The 24244-nt window shown below is 36.1% G+C and overlaps 1 protein-coding gene across 18 annotated transcripts in view; it reads right to left on the bottom strand.

The window, feature by feature from the left end:
• Positions 1-24244, bottom strand: part of LINGO2 (leucine rich repeat and Ig domain containing 2) — a 537865-nt gene that overhangs the window by 252805 nt on the left and 260816 nt on the right. For all 18 annotated transcript variants that reach the window (XM_080574197.1, XM_080574196.1, XM_080574198.1 and 15 more), the window contains exon 3: positions 17569-17661. The gene's annotated coding sequence lies outside the window, so the exon portion shown is untranslated. The remainder of the gene's footprint in view (positions 1-17568; positions 17662-24244) is intronic.

Here is a 24244-nt window from a genome sequence, read left to right as displayed (position 1 = left end):
CAAGACACTGCTCACTGCATACATATATCCTAACTTTCTCTTAGCAATGCTGGGAACAGAGTACTGTTGAGATTACTGTTGAGGTCTGAGCAAATAAAGAAATTCTCATGGTGAAAATCACATTTTTGCTAAGTAATTTAGGCGCCTTCCCAGCTAAGAAGTCAGCAATATCTTACAATTGAGCAACATGGCAAGACAGCTGAGGAATCAAAAACCAGAATTTGAAATTTTGAGGATTTTATTTTTTTTTTATGCTGTGATACATATACATCCTATTGCAACCAGAAATGTTTAGAGCTAATCTGCTATCTTACTCACTGAACAGCACCTATTCATTTCTAAGGGACTATTTATAGACAAACTTAGCTTCTCAGTGTAATCAAAGAATGTGGAGGCTTGATTTTAATTGTGTGCCACAGAGAAAATGAGATGGTACCTGCAGAAAGAGAAGCTATCACCAGGAGATCTACTATGAAGCTATTAACCGGTTAACAGATCTGTTGCCTGACATCCGTGGAGTCTTACCAGTAGCTGAAAATAAATGTCTTAATTGATTTGTCAATATATATGGAGCACACTTCTACCTAACACAATCAGTTTGATTACATTAAATGTAGGTGGTACACTTTCTTGCAGGATGCTATGCACATATACATATTTCAGCTGAAAGGACAAGAGTCTGTCTCTAGCTGCAACTGAAGTGCAAAACCAAGTTATGGCTTGGTCAAGACAACGGATGGATCCTAAGGGCAGTGGGCTTGGAAACTGATTATTTTCTTAAACTGACTGCATGTAGGCACCCACTGAATTTTTAACAGAAGAATCAGGTGGCATATAGGTGCTGGGTGTCATAAAACATGATCTTTTTGAATATATAGGAAAGTTACAAACTCCAGTTTGAAAACAGTCAACAAACAAACAAACAACAACACAGGATTTAGGATTTCCTCTCAGCAGAAATCAGGCTTTACTTATTACCAGTGACCATATTTTCATTATTCCTCAATTCAGAAACACTGTAACTCCTTATCTGAAATTTCCTATTCTAAAAAGTCAGTTGCTATATGATATGGCAATGATATTGTTAGAAACAAACTTCAAGAATATGGTCAATGGAATTAATGCTTCAGATGTAAGGATTTCTGTTCCTGAAAGTGTATTAATAGTGTTTGAAAGTAACACATGCTACTGGATTTTTAGACAGCTGTATGTATTTAACAAAAATGCTTTTTTTATCACTCTAATGGATAACATTCTTATGCCATAAGAATGCTTCTTGAAACTCACATCTGCATGGCAACATACTATCTGTTGATAAAGTGTGTTTTTGTGTACTACAGGCATTTTGAAAAGAGCTTTTGGATAAAACAAATGAGCTCCAGTGTAAATAAAGAAACGACAAACCTGAGAAATATCAGCAGGCACTCAGTGAGGAATAGGTGTGCCAGACAGACAGATGCAGCCTGAATCTGCAACTGAAGTATTGCATTAAGTAAGAGGTCTAATAAAAGAAGCTACGTTACAGAGCTTGCATGTTAAATGAAATTTGTATTCGATCTCACCTATAAGCTTTTACCATTATTGGCACTGGGCTGAGGAGACTGGTGGGAAGAAAAACAGTACACCTAGAATTCTTCTTAGTGATGCCACTAATGCTGCAACCATGTTAAATCTGCACTTTCTAGTTTGATCAGTGTTAGAGAAGAAATTACACTTGTATTTTACATGTTGTCTGTCTTTATAAATGATTTAATAAAATGTTAAATCAGGACTTACCACAGCCCTTTTCAGACTTCAGCATTAATGCCCGTGATGGGGCTACCTCCCATCTACACTGCTCATTTACTAAACAAGTGCATTGTCTGTATACCGAGAGACAGTTTCTGCACCTTTACTTGGGAAAATGCAAAGGGAAAGCACAAATGCCACCTGAATCTCTGACTCAGTGAAGTGTGAGGTGTTTACTGGAGGCACTTATGAGTAGGTACTTTTGTGTTCAGAGGAAAAATGTAGATGGAACAAGAGAGAGAAATTTCTTTTGCATTCACAACTCATACTGCCAAATCGTTCACTGATCAAAGTAAGTTTACTTTGCATTTACGGTTCATATTTTTCATGTTTGCTTCTCTGATATTTCTCACAGTGACAACTCTGAAAGACACCAGAGAATTTTTGCAAAACCTCTTCCTCAGGGATATCTTTGAATTTCAACTGGCTTAAGCTGTGCAACAATGATTTTCTGAGCATAGTCCTTATCTTTTAGTAGTCGCTGCAGTCAGTGTAGCAGTTGTGCCTACATTTAATGTACAGAGAAATATGATAAATTTATCATATTTAACTAAAAAAACTAAAGATGGTTGCAGATAGAGTTGTAGTCTCAGATTCCTAATTATTTTACATACATAAGTCCATGGGCCCTGATGGGATGCACACACAAGTGCTGAGGGAGATGGAAGATGTTATTACAGGGCCACTTTTGATACACTCTGATAAATCATGGCAATTTGAAGAACTGCCTAAAGACTGACAAAACAAATGCCACTCCTATCTTCACAAAGGGAAAGAAGGAGGACACAAGCAACTACAGGCTGGTCAACCTCACCTGGCCTCCTGGCAAAGTGATGGAGTACCTAATCATGAAAACAATTTCCAGGCATGTGAAAAACAAGAAAATCACCATGGGGAGTCAGCGTGGATTCTCTAAAGAGAGAAACATCTGCAACAAAATGATTAATCTGATAGATGAGGGGAGAGCACTGGGTATTGTCTACCCAGACTCCAGTAGGGTCTCTCACACTGTCTCCCATATGAGCCTCATAGGCAAGTTGTTGATGTATGGGCTAGATCAGCAGACACTGAACTGAAAACTGACTGAACAGAGGGTAGTGGTCAGTGTAACTAAATCTAGTTGGAAGCCAGTAACCAGCAAGGTACCCCAGCGGTCAATATTGGGTCCAGTTCTGTTTAGCAACTTCATTAATGATCTGGGTGATGGGGCAACATCTCCTCAGCAAGCTCCAACTTGACATTCAGCTTGGTGACAACTTCAGATAGATTATATATTCAGTATAGGTCTTACATTAATATTTAAAAATACTTCATTTCCAGGTCGGTTCCACTCTGTTTTTCATGTGCCTAAATTTTCTCTAATAACCAGAGTTAGAAATACTTCTGTATATTTTTGATATATTTACATTGTATTTTAAATATTGTTACCCATTTTACATAATTGTGAATATTTACATTTACAATATTTTTGTTACACATTACTATACACTGAAAGCTGATATCTAAGAAATGCTAAATTCTCAAGAAAAATATACACAAGCTACGGATAATTTAAGAGAGAAACAAGAATCACGAAAGGTTAGGAAATGCGATCTACAAATAAAGGCTGTGATAAGTACATTGGATTGTTCAGCAGTTGAGACAACGGAGGTAGTACATAACTTGACACTAGAAGAATAATGATTAACTGCTTTAAAGTTCCACTGCAAACCAGACAAGAAATGTTGATACAACTTGCAGAAACGAATTATTTGGCAGATAAATACAGATGCTGCCTGCAATATAGAGGACTTCAACCTCAAATAAATTTAGCCTCTTAGACACAAATTTGTCAGGAATGACCTAGCTATAACGAAGTCTTAGGATCTTGGACTCTTTCAAACCCCCCTCTTCACATTTCTTAGTAACAAAAGTCTACAGAGAAACCCTACATCTCCCTCTAGATCAGGTTGCTCAAAGCTTCATCCAACCTGACCTTGAACACCTCCAGGGATGGGGCATCCACAGCTTCTCTGGGCAACCTGTTCCAGTGCCTCACCGCCCTCAGAGTAAAGAATTTTTTCCTTATATCTAATTTAAATCTCCCCTCTTTTGGTTTAATGCCATTACTCCTTGCCCTATCACCACACTTCCTGACAAAGAGTCCCTCCCCAGCTTCCCGGTATGCCGCCTTTAGGTACTGGAAGGCCGCTGTAAGGTCTCCCTGGAGCCTTCTCTTCTCCAGGCTGAACAACACCAATTTTCTCAGCCTGCCTTCATAGGAGAGGTGCTCCAGTCCCTTGATCATCCTCCTGGCCCTTCTCTGGGCGCATTCTTATACTTCCACGTCCTTCTTGTGCTGGGGCCCCCAGAACTGAATGCAGTGCTCCAGGTGGGGTCTCACAAGAGCAACAGTGAGGGGGAGAATCACCTCCCTTGTCCTGCTGGCCATGCTTCTTTTGATGCAGCCCAGGATATGGTTGGCTTTCTGGGCTGCAAGTGCACATTGCCAGCTCATGTTGAGCTTCTTGTCAACCAGCACGCCCAAGTCCTTCTGCTCAGAGCTGCTCTCAGTCCATTTCATGCTCTAGATTAGGCCCGGAGGTACTGACATTTTGTTACAGATCCTCTTAGAGTGGCATAGAGAAGGTGTTTTTATAATGCCCACAAGTAAGTGCCAGAAAATCGCAAGAATTCAAACTTCTCTGAGTGTAACCAACCAAACAACACAGATTTTTTCATTGCTTATTATTATCTTACACAGAAGACCTACTGACCTACCTAATAATGCCAAATCTGTTCCCTCAAGAGGAAAAAAATAGAGGAAAGATTTCATTTGCAATTTTGAATATCTCTCATCACTCATTTCTTATTACTTTATGGAATTTTCTTCTAGATGAAGGTCCTATGCTGGATCAAAAGCTTGAGACCTTCCTTGAGTATTTGTATTCTTCAAGTTCTAGCAAAAACCTGGTAGTTACCAGTAACAAATTACAGAATCCGGCACTGAAGGACATTTTAGATAAATACATAGTGAGCACTAATAAATTACAGATCCCCCAGCAAGAGTTCTTAATCTGTAGACTACCTCAAAATAGTCTGCAAAGGTTAAGTGTTATCACCTCCTACAGTCAGGATGTTAAATCATTTCATATCGTGCAAGTTTTGACCAAACATTTCAGTGCATGCTAACTCATTTTCAGATTCATTCTCAATGTGATTTTTGAATTAAATTATTTTGTTTCTCTCTATGCCTTGCTACAAGACTTCCAGTTTTAATCTAGCAGAATACCTGCATTTCAAGAAATTAGAAGCTAAATCAAGGATCACTAATGAAGGAGCGTTTTCACTGGTAGTGTACCCAGCTATGCATTGGAACTTTATTAACACCTACAAAGGAAGAGAAATGCAGAATGTTCCACAATTCTGCATACTGATGGACAGTCCTCAATTTTACAAGTTGAAGTCCAGAGCTACAGCTGACCATCTGCTTTGTGAAGTCAGGATTGCAGGTTGCCTTTATAGAGGCCAAAATATATTTCACAAGTAAAAATTAATTAAACAAATAACTCCTGCAGTACGAAATTTTATTATTCTATACAATGCAACACAGCAATAAACACAGCAGTAAAAAGACCATAATGTACAACTATAGCTTTTTAGTGCCATAAAAATGTACTTTCAAGACAGTAGCACATTACAGTTTAAGTGAAGCTCTTCATTAGATAGAATGAGAAAATGAGGCATGAAAGGAAGATAGAAAAGCCTTCTTAATAGTTCCTGTGCAGATAATATAGGCCAAAGACAATCAATAGCCATGCCTCATTTATTTTATGTTTTTGAACACTTAACAGCAAAATGTTAGTATTTGCTGTACTGTTGGGCTTCACAGACCTGCATCCATAATGACAAAATGGATTTGCATATTATGATGTAATTTATATGAATTTATATTCAAATGGCAGTTGTTATTGTTAGCTAATATGAAAGGTAACATCTATTCCATTAGACTGGACACATTAAAAATCATGTTGGTCTACTAATTTGGTTACTCATCAAAATGACCCAAACAATCAATCCAATGGTTCATAAACACATTTTTAAATCTCATAAAATGCATGTCAATAACTTAAAAGTCACATTAAATACCTGAATAAATCAGACTAACAGTGTTCAGTCAGTGCAGCTACTCCTGATTGAAAAATGAGACTGAAAAACATGGTTTTCAATGCATTTTTTATTACGTTTTAACAATTGTTTTCTAATTCTTTAAATATAATTTTGTGTGACAGTCATACAAAAATGTTTCAAATCCTATTACCTCAATCAGATCCATTTCTTTATATTAATAATGAATCAAACTTTTAAGCTGTACTTGAAACAAAACAGGGAGAACCAATATATCAGAAATGAAAAAGGTGTGCTGGAACAAATGCAGCATTTCATAAAGTTCTAAATTTATATATTCTATTATATTCAAAGTCTCTCACAAGAGTTGAAACATGAACTAGTTAGTCTTTCTATGTACAAAGTCTAGCTAATGTTAATAGCCTAATTGAAAAAGTAAAACTTTTTGAAAAATTCAAGAGAAATAAAATACGGCTTTGACTTCCGCAGCGTTCTCCATGCATATTTTCCCAACATATTTAGAAAACCAGGTGGCAGGAAACAAGTATGATCCAATAAACCTTCACATGAATAACTTTAACTTACTGGCTTCATTGCTGTAAGCTGCTCAGCAGTGCCGTTATTTTTAAAATTCCCAAAGGAAAATAGTTACCGAATGTATACACCCCAGTAATCAAACTTAAGGATAAAGTTTGACCCATTGTTTACAGTGAGTTTCACTACTGCACAAGAACCAGGCTATACTACTAATACATGTGTTTATATTTAATATTATAGTCTAGTGATTTTCTAAGCTTGTGTAGAAAATGAGTGCTAAAAATAATTAAATTGTGTTTTACTTGTGCTTAACCTCTTTTATGAACAGTGTTAAATCAACAAAGAAAAGCTGCTACTTCACAGCAGGGCAAATCCTACTTACAGAATACAGTGGTTGCACCAAGTATACCACACACAGAATTGAATAAAGAGACCATCTGTAACAGATAAACACCTCCAGGCATGTGCACAGGGGAACAATAAGCACCACAGCCAGCGGACTGTAAGAATTTCAGATGTATACAGTTTTGAGGCTGATGCAATTCTGTTGATCAAACCTAAAACCTGAAGTTTTTTTTTTTTTTTTATCTACCATCCACAGCAGAGATATAAATCTTGGCCAAAATACCTATTTTTAAAATATACTTTCTCATAATACTTTCTACCAAGTGTACACACATTAACTTTTAGAATTTTTCCAGATTTGCAATCACAGACAGAGGGGAAGTGAATTAGGCTTTTCCACTTCAGTACACTAGATGCAGAAACCTGAAGTACTTTTTGAGACTGCTTTTACTGAATCTAGTTGCACTAAAATTCTTGTGGTAATCAATAATAAACTGTGGTAGAGTTGCTGCCACTGACATTTTAATTTAAGGTTTAGGAGTCACAAAATTTTGCAAGGTTAAAAATAACTTTCCAATGATCATTTATTGAAAGCCTTGCAATTTCAATAAACAGAAATATTTGTTTGCGTGAGTGGAATGTCTTACAGTACTTGCCATTAACAGAGTGCTGTGGCTCACAGGTTTAAAACAGTTATTTTTTTAGAGTATAGCATCTCATAACTGCAGCTTCTTCTACATCAAAACCAAACTTCATTTAACATCTAACTCGAGAATCCTTGGCTGTCAGGGCCCCAGAAGTCCATTCAGAGAAATGGATGCTATAGAACACATTTTTCTGTTTCATACAAAATGCTGGAGAACTTGTATGCTTAGGCAGAAAGAAAGTACCCAACTCAAGACTGAGTGTGTGGGCTTAAGCAAGATTTTGGAATTGCATCCAATGGTTACCAGAGTCTAATACCGAAATGGAAGGATAGTGTGTTACAAATGGCCTACCAGACAAATGAATTTGATACAGCTCATTAAAAAAATCTAGAGATAATCAAAGTCACGCCCCCCCTACTTGTTTACATGTTACTGCTAGTCCTTTCCTAAATTATGGTTCTGAAAGTAATGGAATGGATAACAATATGCTTCCAATGATAGAATATGAATACTGCAGAAAGAAAGAGAAAGAAAGCAAAAGAGAAAGAGAGTGAGAAAGAAAGAACCAGTAGTACCTCATAACTGTACACTGGTGGTACAGGCAAGGGACATAACTAATTTCCCTGGAAAATCCTTTTGCAATGCCAGATAATATTTAGCAGTATAGTCACTCTGCAAGGTACTATGGGATAAAAGTAGCCTAGGCACAATAAAAAATAATGGCCACCAACTTTAAATCTAATATATTATTATTTTTTTGTGCATTTGCAAAGAATTTACAGCTAATGGAACCAACCTGTTTTAATCATAAAATCCTCAGTAGCTTTTATTAATTGTAAGATAAATGATTGGAAGGGAAAAAGAGGACCTTGTAAGAATATTGAGCTTTCAGTATTTACAGAATCTTTTCTCCTTAATTCTCATTAATAAAATTTTCATATAGAGGAAGGAGGAAGGTTTTGTGTTCTCACTTTGTGAGAACAGGAAATAAAAGATGCAGGAGCAAATGGTATCGGGAAGATTTTAAAATTATTAAAGAAAGTGATGCTAACTGATTTTTATTTATTTTTTCTTGTTCTTAAGTCCCTAACAATTGTGCCAGTAAAATCTATCTTGGCATTTTTAACTAAATGCCATAAATAAATAATATAAGTTGATGTTTATAAGCAAATTTCAAAGAAACTGGAAAACATGTTGGTTACAATGCTAACATATGAATGGCATTTGATTTCCTCTCTGCAGCTCTGGGATTTTCATTTGGACTCAATCCCACTCTTTCGTACTGTTTTTACATTAAGTGGTGAAACAGGATCTTTGTTGTCCCAACATTTCACTCCTTCCATTATACAGTTCCCTACCATAGTCTGGTCTGTGAGTGTAAAATAAGCACAAATCCCAAAGCAAGTTTTTAACATTTTTAATCCCAAAGCAAGTTGCTATTTTAGCAACCAAATCTGGAAGGACAGCAATAGCCCACTTTTTAGAAATTTTAAGCTGAATTCCTTCTTTAGTTCTCTTAGTTTTCAGCTCTCAGCTTTCATGGTGATTAATGCACAAATGTATAATTACTGCCTTAAACATAAGGATGGAGGAATGACAAAATAATTATTTTACTGGCCAACACAAGAATTCCTAATGTGCCTTTATTTAATCCCTTTGATCTCCTGGAAATTATTTTTAACAGCAGCAGGAAAAAGCTCTAATCTATTATGAATATAGGCATAGAAGGATTTAATATTAAGTAAACAGCAGAGACTGAAATAACCTGCTTAACCGAGTTGTTTTTACACCTGTTCATCCAGGTCATCAGAGAAGCTAAGATGTATACCAATTCCATGTGGTACTTCAAGGCTTATTTGAGAGAGATTCCTTAAGTATATTATTGCCATTCATTTCAGTTATCATACTCAGGTGTACAGAACAAGAATGAAATGAATTAAAAATATTCTTGTCCTTGAATGAGAATTCTTACATTACACAGTGTTGTTTTACCAAAGAGGGGTGACAGAGACAGGGATGACAGATACTCATTCAATGACAGAATGATCATCAGTCTCTGCAACTCCATTAACACAGCATAACTCTTTGCCATAAGCCATTATCTCTGGAGGAAACAATGTCTTGAGGTAACATAAGCCATCAAAGACTCTATGAAAAAAAATCATGGAAGGGCATGTAGTTAACCTCACCATCTGTCGGTATGTCTCAGAATCCTTAACATCTTAGTTTTCTGTCTATTATTTAAACTCTGTCTGTCTAAACACATTTTGCAGTCCGTTGTAACACATGCTTAGCAGAGCCTGAAATTTGATAGAGCACATAGGCTTTAATGAACTGCATGGATTTTAGCAGTAAGTAGGAAGCTCAGGTATGAAGTTTAAAGCACTCATCGTTAAACTCTGTTCATAGAAAAGAAAAGAATGTGAGCTTTTGCCGTGAGTTTAAGAGAAATAGAACAAAGCAATTTATATATATATGTATATACACATATATATATATTATTTTGTAAAAATAATCAAGATATCAAGACTGATTGAAGGTCTCTGATTTAAGCAAAATAATCTGTCAGTGAGGTGAGAGACATATTTCAGGGGGACAGCGCCAGCACTGTATTTCAAGAGGGTTAGTTCACTGAGGTCTGCATATTGTTAGACATTCAGATTAACAGTGCAAGAGAAGAACCCACGCCTGCAGAAAACATCAACAAGAATATGTTACTTCCTTTCACAAAAGATGTTCATATTTTTCTTTGTGTGGACTGCTTAACTTAATGAAACACTATAATCCCTTTCCTCGGCAAATTCCTGACTGAGATCCCCGTTAATCATCATGACCAATAACCTTTATTTTGATTAAATATATATATATATATACATATATATGTATAAATTGTGGTAAGGCACCACAAAAAAAGCTGAGTTACTAGAAATCCTCTCATGCTTAACACTACCTTCAACCTTTCTTGATGCCTTTCAAAAATGAGCTTTGATTGTACTTGCTATAAAATACAATTTAAACATTCTAAGAATCACCATGGAATAGATACAACTGTGCATTACTTTAATTTTCTGATGACCTAGATTGTAGTACTGCTCAATTGCTCACCTGCAGTTTATGTTTTCTTACACCTGATACTACAGTATTCTGGCTTACTCATGCCTTCTGTTTATTCACACATTTTCTTACATACTGCCTGAATTTTTTGAGGTCTGTCTCTCTTTCTAATACCCCTCTGTTCTTTCTCAAGTGATATGTTATATATGTTGACTGTGCAGCACTCCCCCAGGACAGAGGAAATCAAGGTTCAAGCTTGTGTTACTCACCCGCACAGCTGGGAACTGAACAACTTTTCCTAAACAGGAGTGCTCTATTAATTGAACTACTGACTCTCATTATTAAAAGTCTTCTGATCATTAAAGGGATAAAGGGATGTTTCTATATCTTCTGGTTTAGTAGAACAGATACTTCTCTGTGGTCAAGGAGGATGGTGGAATTCCAGCACATAAGACTATTTTGCTACTTGGGATCAAATTGGTAACTCAAAGACCAGTAGCTGAGGTTTGTCAGTACAGCTGTCATCAAGTATTAAGTCTGGAGTGTCTGACTGTCAAAGGCATCTGGGAAAAACATGCTGTCTGCCTCTGCTTATACATGCTGTCTAATATATTCTTTCATCATATTAACAGGTCTAATTGATTCTACTACTGAAATATTTTTCAGCTATATCAGCTCTTTAAAAAAAGGTAAGAGCTTGTTCCCTTTTTTTATGTTATCTACTATCTTACATTAGACTCTACACTGTCATTTCAATTGTGATTAGCAATTTCTCCTACTATTACTGAGTACCATGCTTTAACCAATAATACTCTACCCTAACATTTTTATCCTCTGCTTTTTAATGCTTCAGAAAATACATCACCATTCCCAAGTGGTTCAGTTTATATACCAATGTCACTTATGGACAATCTGATCATCTTAAGTCCTTCAGCTCAACTCCAGCTTCATTTAAGAACTAGCATTGAAAGAAATGGCTAAAATAATCAGATGATTATGCAAAACCTTTCTCCTTTGCCCCTCCATCTCCACAACTTCCAGGAAAGCTTCTGTTTCATTGGAATATTACAATCTTCCTTTATGCCAAACTGATCATCTCCAGTCTATTTTGAGTAGTTTAAAGAAATAAATGAGTCCCTTCACCTTGCTCATAATTCTCAAAGAGCATTTAAACAAAAATATTAATGACCAGGTTTTCTGTGAAGAATGAACAACACTGAAGGGAGAAATCTAAATAATTCACTGATTAAAAAAGAAACTAATAACTGTCTATGCACGCTTGCTTCGATTATTACTTGAACTGTATAGCCTAAGACTAGAAAGAAAAGTTGAAGAATACTGTCTTTGCTGCATTAAGTGCCATTTTAAAACATGCATATATTTTCTGAAACACAACAGGAGAATTTCTATAGTCATTCTGAAGTGTGATGCAGAAGTTGTCAACTTATTAACAACCTGAAAAAAAAAGAAGCATAAAAAAGCCCAGCATCGCAGTGAATGTTCCTAAAGTACTTTGGAAGGACAGATATTTCAGCTCTAGTGCCATTCAGTAGTGCTTATGAAGACTGGAATAAATACATTAAGAATCAAGCACAAAGAAATTTGATCAAAAAGTAGTATCCATTTTTCTGCACAACAAAAAGTTTCAAGTAGTACTATTGGTCTGAAAAGTAATTGAAGGTGGCTTTACAATTAGTTGGGGAACCTGTTATAGCAGCTTCAATCTAAACAGCAAGAGATAGATGGAAGGGAAGGAAAAATTACTGCATTACTTCTTAACAATTTGAAGATTTTATTTTTTTATAATTTCATATATATGAGGTGTCCTAATTATAAAGTTTTATTTAAACAAGATTGAGATACTCTCAATGGAACAGCATATTCTACCTTCAGTTACTTGAAGCTGTGCAGCCTGAATGGAGCCACAGAGAAATGTTAAAATACACTTAAAATGAACTGCACCAAAATGGCGGTATATTACAGAGACTGTCTCAGTCAACTGACGCATTTCATAATAGAATTTTTACATTTTCTTAGTTAAATTCCTGTTTTGGTCTGTAGGGTAGCATTCGTCAAGATCTGTATAAATCTACTTTATATCCTTTAAAATTTGGTAGTAAGTTATATGCTGAGCATCAAACTTGTTTAAAATAGCTTTTTAGTAAAGCTCCACAGACAGTAGCTCTGACAGGATCTATAAACACTTTTTTGAGTTTTGTACTTAATTTTAAGAAAATGCAAGCTTTTCATTATGGATAATAAGTTTTCTCATACAGCTGGAGGGCAAAAAATTACAAGGAAAACAATGAAAGTAAGAACTGGACTCTTTAAGTAGGAAATACTGCTTTGGATAAACTGACACGCTATATACGTAACAGAGTAAAGAATATGACCTTGGAACTTCAAGACCAGATTTAGTTCATTGTACTACAGCTCACAAAATGCCATTACTGCATGTGTTACCATATGTTGTTTCAGTATCTTAGCATATAGAATTGGATTACTGAATGACTTTCTGAATATTTCCCCTAAATGCAATTTCTTCCTAGGCATACAAAATCCAGATGCTGTGATTTGGCATGCACAAGGAGGTCTTGCTATGAAACTTGAGTTCTGAGAGAATTACATTGGCTTCCTGTTCAACACTGAATTGATTTTGAAATTGCTATATGATAACTTACAGTATAAAGCTCTACACAATTTGGAATCTCCGTTTTTATCTACCCTATTATCTTTAAGAGTCTAGAGGTTGTTGAGACTATCCGAAGTTGGCCATTTCAAAGCAATGCACATACTTTCAGTTGTTATTTTTGTCAATTTGAAATCCATTTCCAGCTGGGGTCTAGAACACAGATTCAGATTCATATAAACATAAACTTTTATGTTTTCAGTCTGACATTTCCATCAACTGAGCTCTTGTGCTTTGTATTTCATAGAGTCGGAAGTACAAAAATAAACAAACAGAAAATTACTTGGCATCAAAAGAGTTTTTGTATGTCTGTCTTTGTGCTGTAAATAAATCTGACGCTGTTGCTAAATACTTAAGATTGCTTTCCAATAAATACCACGGTTTGACTATTTATAGCAAAAAGGTATGTATCAATTGTTCTTTCATTACAGTATTCTGGGATCATATTTACTAAATTAATTACTATTAAGAATGGAGATAAACATTAAATGCTTTTCTGCCAGTAAACAGAGGACTGGCTTAATCTGATCAGAGCAAAGATCCATCTGCCCAAAGGCAGGTTCTAATGGAAGAGTGTAAGGATGGGGCAAACATTTCTGTGTTATTGTAGTAGTTTCATTTTCTCACCCAGTTTATAGCAAGCCAGTGCTCAGGGACATCTGAAGCACATGTGGTACCTTTAGCTCTAGCAGTCTTGTGTGGATATTCCTTCCAGGTCTTTTGTGAAGATATTTAGTCATACATACAGTTTAACAGTTTACATTTTGTGAAATAAACTTAAAGTTCTATTGCTAACGAAGTGAATTTATTAGACATTTACAAAAAATAGATGCATTCTGGTATTAGTTGGCTATAATAACAATGATCATCTTCTGTCCAGAAAAATGGGCAGAATGCTTACGTGTTCAAAATGTAATACCAAAGATACCACTTCAGTAGTTATTTGTCCAAACCTGCCAGAAATATCTAGATCTCCATATTCTCCAATAAACATGACCTTTCAGACACTAACAACTAACATCCTCACTCTTAGGATGAAAATTTTGAAATTTACTGAAACATCCCTGGAGGTGTCTAAAGAAAGGTTGGACATGGCACTTAGCGATGTGGTTTAGTGGGTGATATTGGTGGTATGGGAATGGTTGGACCAGATGATCTTGGCGGCCTTTTCCAACCTTAATGATTCAATGATTCTATGATTTTTAAAAGCAAGTAATATTGCAGAGAAATTACAATAATTTTCAGTGATTTTTTTTTTAATTAAACTCTTACATTAAAAAGATCTTTTTAGTAGACTTGGCTTTATACAGGATTCTCAAAAGGAGAAATATTACCTATTTTTCTGGTATTTTTTTCCTTTACAGGAGTTTATTACATCAAGACTCACATAGCTTTTGCTACCATAAGGTGGCAGCATATAACACATATTTATTTTGCTTAATTTGTATTCAGTAGGTATCTTTTCTGTGTGCTTTAATTTACATTGTCACAATTAACACATGTGCACTTGGAGATCACTAACAAAATTTTTCAAATTATCCCAACAGGAAGAGTGTTCTTGAAAATCTGTATTCATCTGAAACTGTTGCCAAAAGATAAATTTTCCCAAAGTCAGTGAAAACTGAGGTGCTATACTTGATACAAACATCCCTGTAACTACATATATATATATATAGGCTGCAAACATAGAAACTAATATTTCTGAAGCAACCTTGAAAATAACAAATTGCTTACAGCTACATTTTAGTAGATGATCATCTATAAATGTGACAGAATACTAATAGCAGTGCTTCTTTCATTCCTTCCAATGTCTGTTATTCAAAATTGCCATTGAAGCATTGTAATTTACATAAAAATAACAAAAGACTGCTTTAATACAGTTGTAGTTTTATATGTTTTCATATCTTATTTTCAATGATCAGTGTTTATAAACATGCAGACGTGCACACACAATCAAATTAAACAGGTTTCTATTGAGATTGTAACATTAAAGACAATGTGGCCAGCTTATAAAATGATTGCTAGAGATGCTGATTGGGACCTGGAATAATCTGTTTCTGAGGTACTCCTTGCATTGGGAGAAAAGTGAAGGAATTCAAAATGGGCAAAATGAAAACTACTCTTCACAGTAAGAGTGGTTCAGAATTGGAGTAGTTTATGTAGAAGTGCTGTGGAATCACAATCTTTTTACATTCCCAAAACTTTCCAAAATTTTTCACAAAGTTCTCACCACCATTAGCACTGGAACTATCATCTATTTTACAGAAGGGAACAGTTTATACAGCCCTCTGTTCTGCAACTCCTGTAAAACATCTTTGGAAATACCTAGAGGTTCCTGCTCACTCCTGCAGTACATTCAAGAGTGTTCAATCCAAATGCATTAAAACACAGCCTTAGACTGTTAGACTGAAGACTCTACCAAAGCAAACAAAACAGACAATAAAAAAATAACCTGTCAATCTCTTGCCTCCACTACATTCAGTTTACCAGCTGTGTCTGGCTTTTTACATTTGCTGGGAGGATTTTTCACTTCCAAAACTGTTAGCTTTTCAAGCATATCCAAACCTTATCTCTGGCTGCAATAAGCAAAGCCTGGGTAGGGAAGAGTCCAGGAAGTTCATAAATCAGTTTCTGAGGGAAAACTACATTTGTTGTCGGGCCTGCCTGTTCAAATTAGGGTCTTCAAAGCAGGCCACTGTGGACACCTGAGTTATTGCACACTGATCTGGGGCTTAAGAGGTAATCCCGTTAGCCATGTGTTCAACACACACAGCTGCATGCCTTGCTCATGCTTCTTGCTGGGCTGCTTGGTGCTTGTTGACCACTTTGAATCACTGGAGCAACTGGACACAACTCTGGAGAATTTCAGCAAAGTAGAACACAAAAATGAATCTCCGGGATTTTTCACATTGTAACTGCCAGTTTGGGGACAAACAATGCGAATGTTTCAAGGCTCCATCTCAGCTTTGAGGCATATGTCTGCCTATGGCAAATTTCTACAGGTCATTTAAAGAACCCTCAAATATTGATGTTTTTAATATGAGTGCCAGGACAGCTTTTACCATGGGACAACGTTGTGTAGGGGAGAGCCAGAAGACTCAAAATTTAGACACAATATCTGATAAAAATACACGCTGGAGCTTGAAAAGAAATGAAGGGTCACAGCAATGTAACTTGACAGGACTGCTGGAAATTCTGTTTTTATTTCCCTCCTTTCAACAGTTTTAAAGAAATGTCCAAACAAATTTGTCCCAAACAAAACACAAGATAGTACTACCATACTCATCCTTAGGAGACTGCTGAGAAAGACAGAAAATCATCTTTAATGTAGCCTTATGATCTGACATTCACGCTGATGCTGGAAATAAAGCTAATTGTAGCATTTCTACCTGAATGTGACAAAAAAGAGAAAAGAATGGGGATATATCACCCTATCACCCTTCAGGAGCAGTCCAGACAGCAGAAAGGAAACCTTTGGTACAGTGGTCAGAAATTTGACTTTTCAAATCACGCTATCCTTAAAAAAATTTTTTTTTTTTAAACCAGTGTTTTTTTTTCCTCCAGTTTTTTTGTTTTGTTTTTCTTAAATGAACAAACAAACAAAAAAAACTAAATCAAGTCATTGTTCACGTTATGTACCATGAAGATACTTTGCTTTCTGTTGTGGATATTGCTTAATAGGTGTAAGGCTGTACGCCTCTATTTTTCTATTCAGAATATTCTCTCCTCCCAAACAGGCAGAGCATGCCATGCTCTGGTTATGTGTCTCCTGTCTCTGGATCATCAGTCCTTAGCGAAGTGCCTCAGTAACTGACCTTATTTTCAGGTGCTGAGCCCCTGGCAGCTTCCTTTAAAGTAAATTAAAGTTGCTAGAGGCTGAGCATTTCAGAAATCAGGGCACTTACATTTGTTGCCTATCTCTGGATTTAAAAATCTGGCTTGAGGTTCTCTTTTTTACATTTTTATTTTATTTTTTTAACTTTGCTCTATAATCCATCATCAAGGGAAAAATAATGATAGCAGACCTGACTACAAGAAAGAAGGGTTCCAGCTTTGGAATGCCTTTTCTATAAGTTGGAGTTAATTATTAAAGAGACAGTCTCAGCTAAAATAATGTCTGTTAATTCAAGTATTGCTTTCTAATCTATCTGTTACAGCTACAAATAGCAATTAAGATTATGCAGCTACAAAGATTTCTTCATTTTCTCCAGCTTGTTAACTTTATGGTTTTGATAAGAGTGTACAAACCTGACATTCGCTCAGCCTTGGCCAGGTTTATCTGAAATATTTTGAACAATGACAAGCCTTTCACTTTGAATCATTTCAAAGCCTGCCAGATATTAAGTAGGCAGTAAACTACTTTCTTATTAGGCTAAAAACAAAACAGAAAGCCATACTTACAGCAGTGATACTGTAGCTTGATACAGACCACAGATATTAGTGAAGCAAGGTCATCTCATGAAACAGGTACTTGCATTAAAGCAACGAATATAGCTGGAAAACAAACAAAATAATAATTAGTCTCTTTACTCACACATTGCTCTAATAACATTATGCTTTCTTATGGCTGTTACTCTCCTCTGTTTTGGACTAGGGTTCTACAGTTGAGTGGTTTATGACAGGACTTTTGATTTGGCCTGTGGTGAAATCATGTACTGAGACCTGAACAGAGGAAGACGTGCTTTTTGGGCCTCAGTTAGGGGAACTGAGACAGTTACTACAGCCAAAACCAGGCTATTCCCTTGTTTGAAAAGAGGCAAATAAGCAGTCCTAAATTTCATTTCTTCATGAAATATTTCCAGGAGTGTCATACTTTACCCTGCATTTAAAATCATATAATTTCCACTCTCTCTATTAAAAAGAAAAGAGATGTGTGTGATACAAGCTGATGAAATAGGTACCAAATCCCCAAGCCATCCTAATAGAATAAACATTATAAGGTTTTTTAATCAGAAATCTAATACATTAATACATAGTAAATACCCAGGCAAGCAGGAGGTAAAACCCACCAATAATCATCATTCTGATGCTTATTTGGACTCTAGTGATATATGGAAAAAGCAAGAGTGAAAAAAATAAATATCAGGAAAAGTTATAATCCATCTCTCACACACTTCCGGAGTACATGCAATAATCAACAAAATATCACAGGTATTTCTGACAGTGGTGAATGACTGTATAGTGCTTAGAATTTGTGTGAACCATGAAGAGCAGATGTTCATTGATGTGACTCTTCTCATGGGCAACTTCCACCTGCAGATCTTCTGCTTAACCTAACTGCATCCTTGAAAAATCCTTAGAGGGTACCACTGCCTCAGAAGTAACACACTCTCTTGTTCTCTGCAGTTAAGTATTTGTGTTCAGACATTGCTTTATTTACATCTTTTTGTGAATAAGCCACTGTAAAGCTACAGAGCTAACACATCCAATTCTAAGCAGTTAGAAGCATCAGACTCCAGTGATAGTCAAGTCATGAAAATAGTTTTAAAATATTGTAGTTTCAAGAATTATTTTTTACTCCTGTTATTTATTCCTCATATTAAATCTTCAAGGACTTTTTAAAGGATTTTTAGTTTATTTCTACATCTCCTAAATTAGAAACTTTTAAAAATGAAAACTAGGATTCTGAAGTAGATTTTCAGCAGGAATTAAAAACTAAACAAAACAAAATGTGCAGTATTTGACATAATGCACAGCAACAAAAATGGCACAACCTTGTCTTAAATAGGCCTGAGCAGTGGGGCACAGAGACTGGATAGACTTTATTACCATGACCATAGATATTAGAAAATCGCAGGGAATTTTAGAGACACAGAAATATCAAACAGTTAAGAGGTCTTTCTCAGGAATAATTTCAGTACATGGAGATTATACATGTGAGACAAATTTCTACTCCATTTGTCAGAAAGAACTGGAACAATTTCAACAAATTGGAGAAAATTACATAACAGTTAGAGAAAGCTAACTGGCCCAAATAACCATCAGATGCTTGTCTTATTCTTCATGCTAAAACAGGGCAATCTGGGTGTCATGCAGTTCATATTTAGGCATCTACATGTAGCTGTCTAAGCTCCTATTAATAGTTAACTGATATATGTCAATACAGTCAGCAGAGCCTAGAGACTAGACTGGCAACTAATATTTTTGTTTTATGATACGAGTTTTTCTCCAGACATCACTAACTGTGTCAGCTAGATCTGACAACAGTAGATTTTTGGTTCATTTGTACATCCTTCATGAAGATGTTTATCATGTAAGGATACACAAGGCTTGCTTAATGCTGTAGCTCTCTAATCTCTGAGACCACATAGCTCTTCTTGTGACCAGGGCTGGTCTCTGAAATTCTAGCTTTCGTATTAACATGACAGCAAAAGCAAATCCCATCACACTCTTGTACCTTTAGGTTTAATTATTCAATTTTCTGTAAGTCTAACACAGCCAAAGAGACAACCTAGGCAAGCAGGACACCTTTTCCCTCTTTGTGGAGATGCTAAGCTCAGGTCCAACCTTGTTCTTCCCATAGCTAAGGAACTGCGGCTTTCCCAGGCAGCTCTGCCATATTTCCTATAGTGGCAGCACTGGATTCCCATACAAGGAGCCATGTACTCTTCCCACTGACCTCCGTATTCTGCCACTTTCAAGGGGCTCTTCTGTTACAAAAATGAAGTCTGTGGAGTTGGGGAAGGAAGCAGGTGAAGAGGACCACTTGCCTCAGTCAGAGCACCATGTTCATGGTGCAGCCAATATAAGGCTGCAAGGGCATGGGGGCCTTTCTTCTTCCACAACTATCATCAGTGCTGCCACTCCTCTCCACCCACGTTATGGTGGGAGAAAAATCCCTATAGGTTTTGCTCATCTGAGTGATGGAGTAGAAGGTGCCAAGTCAAACAGAAACATCTTGTGAGCACAGTCCAGCTTATGGATTGTCAAATAATTTGTGATAAACAGTACATGATAAGGTAAGGCAGCCTAAATTCACTAAAAAGTGTATTTTACTCAGGGAAAAACGCAAACAACTTTATATTACAGCTGGTTGTCTATTGCCATGTTCTAGAAGAAATCAGTTACAGCTCCCTGAAAGCAAATATGTAACAGTAGCAATTTACATCCATTCAATTTATACTTGTTTTGCACTGTAATGCGAGGACCTACAACATATAGGAGATCCTATAAATACAGAGATATAGGAGATCCTATAAATACGGCCACATTCTATAAATGTTAAAAAAAATTGTAATGCAACAAAAATTATGAGGTCCCATGCAAAACTCAGATCTATCTTTTGCACTCTGTCATCTGGACTAAGCAAGTTACCAGAATACATGATGCGTAAGAAATATTTTAGAGACTGCAAAGAATTTTAGTATAAGCTATGATCCTTGTGAACACCAGCAATGACAGAAGAGACAGTGTAGTTTGGGCTTATGAATTATTTGCTATGTAGCATGCTAACTAACTCATCTTGTAAATATTCCTGAACCGGTTACCTGGCAAGAAAAGAGGGGACATGGAATTGTGCTGGCCTCACCATTTAAGATTGATTTTCTGAGGAACTGACTATCTTACATGTATGCAGGTTGGTCTTTTTGGTATTCACAATGAAAATAAATGAACTGGAGATACAGGAAATATTCACTGGGCTTTGAGTTTGCCAGCCAATACATTACAAATTACAAGTAGATGACTGAAACTTCAGGTAATGCTTTAATTAGCCAAACTTTTTGCTGTATTAGAAACATGAAGTAGGTGCCCTAAATGAAGATAAAAGAGCTTCTTTCTTACTATGAAAATCTACAGATTTCACAATTTCCTTCTAGAAAAATTAACAATTACCAAGGAAACAGTATCACAAGATCCCAAAAATTATGGTGATTCTTCCACTAGAAATGCTATTTGAAAGGTACTGTCTTGCGGCTAAAGTATGATTGTAAAGTATGATTATTCAATTCAAGCAGGCATTCCCCCCCCCCCCCCCCCCCCCCCCCCCCCGGTTTGGTCAGTAGTTTGACTGCAACTTAAATGCATTTTGATAACTAACAAAAAATCATTAGAAGGATTATGGATTTGGGACATGTTGCTGACATACATCAATCTACTTTGTCTTCACCATTGTATGTGAAAATTCAGTTGATTTTCCTGGGAATTTACTTGACAGATTTATAAAATAATCACAATTCTTTCAACTGTCTTTCATTCACATAGTAACATGAAATAGTATAGATCTACATTTGACAAAAGAATTAAGAAAGCTGAAGATCTGCCCATCTCAGTTTTTAGAAACTGACTAATTTGTTTGAGTTAAGCATCATTTGAAATGGCTGCACAGGAGATCCATATTGCTTGCAATTAAGTGGTTAGTTTTTCAGCCTTAACTACAGAGACAAGGGAGTCTGTCTAACCATAAATCTTAAGAAAATTTCAGTGTCCCACTTCATTTGGACAATTTATTCAATCTCTATATTCTAGTGAGCTATGTCACTGTATTTCAATGTTCCAATGTTCTTTATACTTTAGGTAAAATGAAACCAAGGAACCAACCAAAAAAATCCCCCAATAACAAAACAACAACAACAACAAAACCTTAATATTCCTATTAAGTAAACATCTTTCAAGAAAAAAAAAAAAGCTAACAAAACATTCTTAGTTGTTATTAACAGATCATATTGAATCTAAAGAATATGCATCTTTTATTTATTTTTCCTCATCCTGTGTCATGATGACCTCATTTTTCATGGAAGAAAAATACAAAATACAAATCAATTCGATAATAGTTCCTTTGATGTCTTCTCCCAGTGGAGAAGCAAAAGCTCTCAGGCAAATATTTTAGGAATTGGCATGATCTAATAATAGTGGAAATCATCCTTTAAAAAAATACACAGAAGGAAAAATGTTTTGCAGGATAGAAAGAGGATCAGAAAATAATGATGGAAAACTAATTGAAACGACAGTGAAAATGGTAACAGTAATTGCAATCTGAAATAGTATTTTAGAACAAACTTTCTAGTCAGATTTAATAGTAGTTTACTCTAGTTTTGTTGTTCAACAAATCTTTTGCTGGCTGACTGGATTCTACCTGTCTCCTCTACTTACGGCTACAGGCTAGCCTTTTGCTAGCCTTCTAGCAGCAAAAAAAGTGCACAAAATAGAAGTAAGATATGTTTCATACCATATGGATCAGCTAAATCACAGTTAAGTTTTCATTGTCAGTCACAGTTATATTAATAAAAGACAGGTAGCAATGGATCCTGCATAATACACAAGCATGGGCACTATGATTAAAAGACATGCTAGGAATAGCAGCTCTCTTTTTAATAGATTTATGTAGGTTCTAGGAAAAAAACAACAACAACAAAACAACAAAAAAAAAAACAACAACGTAGGTGTCTCTTAATTTTGATGGGATTCTCATTTTCAAATATCTTTTCTCCTGAGGGGAATGTCCTAATGATTAGACAAGACATGAGATGGCTGGAAACTCAGAAACCTGGATGGCTGCCTTCCCCCAGCTTTTTTTTTTTTTTTTTTTTTTTTAAAGCCAGTGTATGCCTTTAAAAAAAAACAAAAACAAAAACATACACTCCACAAAACACATCACATATCTCTGGGAGGAAGACAAAAATAGAAAGGAATGAACATGTCTGGATTTTGACTTGTGCTTCACCTATGCAAGATGGTCCCTTTGCACTAGCCATTCTTGCCCTCTGCATCAGTCTCTGACTTACACCGAACAGGCATGAAAATAAACCATTATGGAGTGACTGGGACAGTGACTTGTTTTAAAACAGATCTGCTGGCTTGCAAACGGGCGTACATGATTTTGCGTGAAAAACATGTCTTCATCTTCTGCAGAACACTCGTCTGATGGAGTCAGGAAATGTATGGAGAAAAGATATGTAATTTGTAAATAACTGAGTCCAACATTTGGAAACTTTCACCACGAGCAGCCAGACAGAACAACCCTGTCAGAATTATTCAATTTGTTTGCTAAATTATGGGGACTGGAGCTCATACCAATAAAACTCTTGTACAGTATTATGTCTATACTCTCAGCTTGGCTAATTTAATAATGGCACAGGGTGAATGAATGTATTACTTCTGTTGTCTAGCTTAGTCTTTAATATTGAAGGGACAAGGTGATCTTCAAATGTTCTTTTCAGCCTGACTGTGTTGCTGTTTTATCTGCATTTGTCAACAGCATCTGGTAAGCATATACTGTGAATTGCTAATTTATCTCTTAGCTCTAAAATTAGTCCAAGTTCATGAAAGAGCATAAGAGTAGTTAATGAAACAATGCATTTGAGTAGTTTGATCACCTGAATATATCTTGGAACTATTCCTCACTCAAAACAACTTGTGCTGCTTGCTACTACTAATTTCTGCGTGAAGTCTGAAGTAGTTAAAGTTTGAAGTGAAGAACTGACTTAACATCCTAAGAAAAAAGAGCCAAGGTAAGTATGGAGCTAAAACAGTAATTCAGTTCGAAATTCAAACTAAATTCAGATCTAGTTTAAAACTGGAAAAGAGTATTAAAGATATTATTATACTAAATCCATGAAGCCCAGGCAGTAGTGCCGTAAGAAAACAATATTTGCCTAAATCAGATTGCCTGCCCTAGTACCTACGTCCAGTAACATGTAGCAGTGAGTGAAGGGAAGGATTTTTCTGAACTAGGAAAAGCCTAAAGTTAATCTCTTGCCTTACTATCTGCCCAGCTTCTGACAATCAGAAGTGTCTAGACACTACACCTTTTTCTCTGCATTTAAGAGTGACCTGTAATTCTTCATGAGTTTACCTGTCACTTTTATGGAGGACCCTGCTCTGGGGTCCAAATATCCTTGGATAAATGACTTCCACAGCTTATCAGTACCCACAGTACACTGTGGGAAATAATAAAATATTTTCTTCCATTTTAGACCTGCTGCCTGTACATATGCAGCAGTTGTCACATGCCTTATGCTTGGTAGCATCCACAACAATGCACAAGCTCATTCTGAGGTGTTGCTGACTCCACTTATTGAAAGACATGCTGCTCAGTGAGCGTTTGTTTACGCTGGTAGCATTTACATCCAAGCAGGTC

This window comes from Anser brachyrhynchus (genome assembly GCF_964034855.1).
Source record: "Anser brachyrhynchus genome assembly, chromosome: Z".
NCBI classification, from domain to species: Eukaryota; Metazoa; Chordata; class Aves; order Anseriformes; family Anatidae; genus Anser; species Anser brachyrhynchus.
This window is presented reverse-complemented; position numbering and strand designations above follow the sequence as displayed.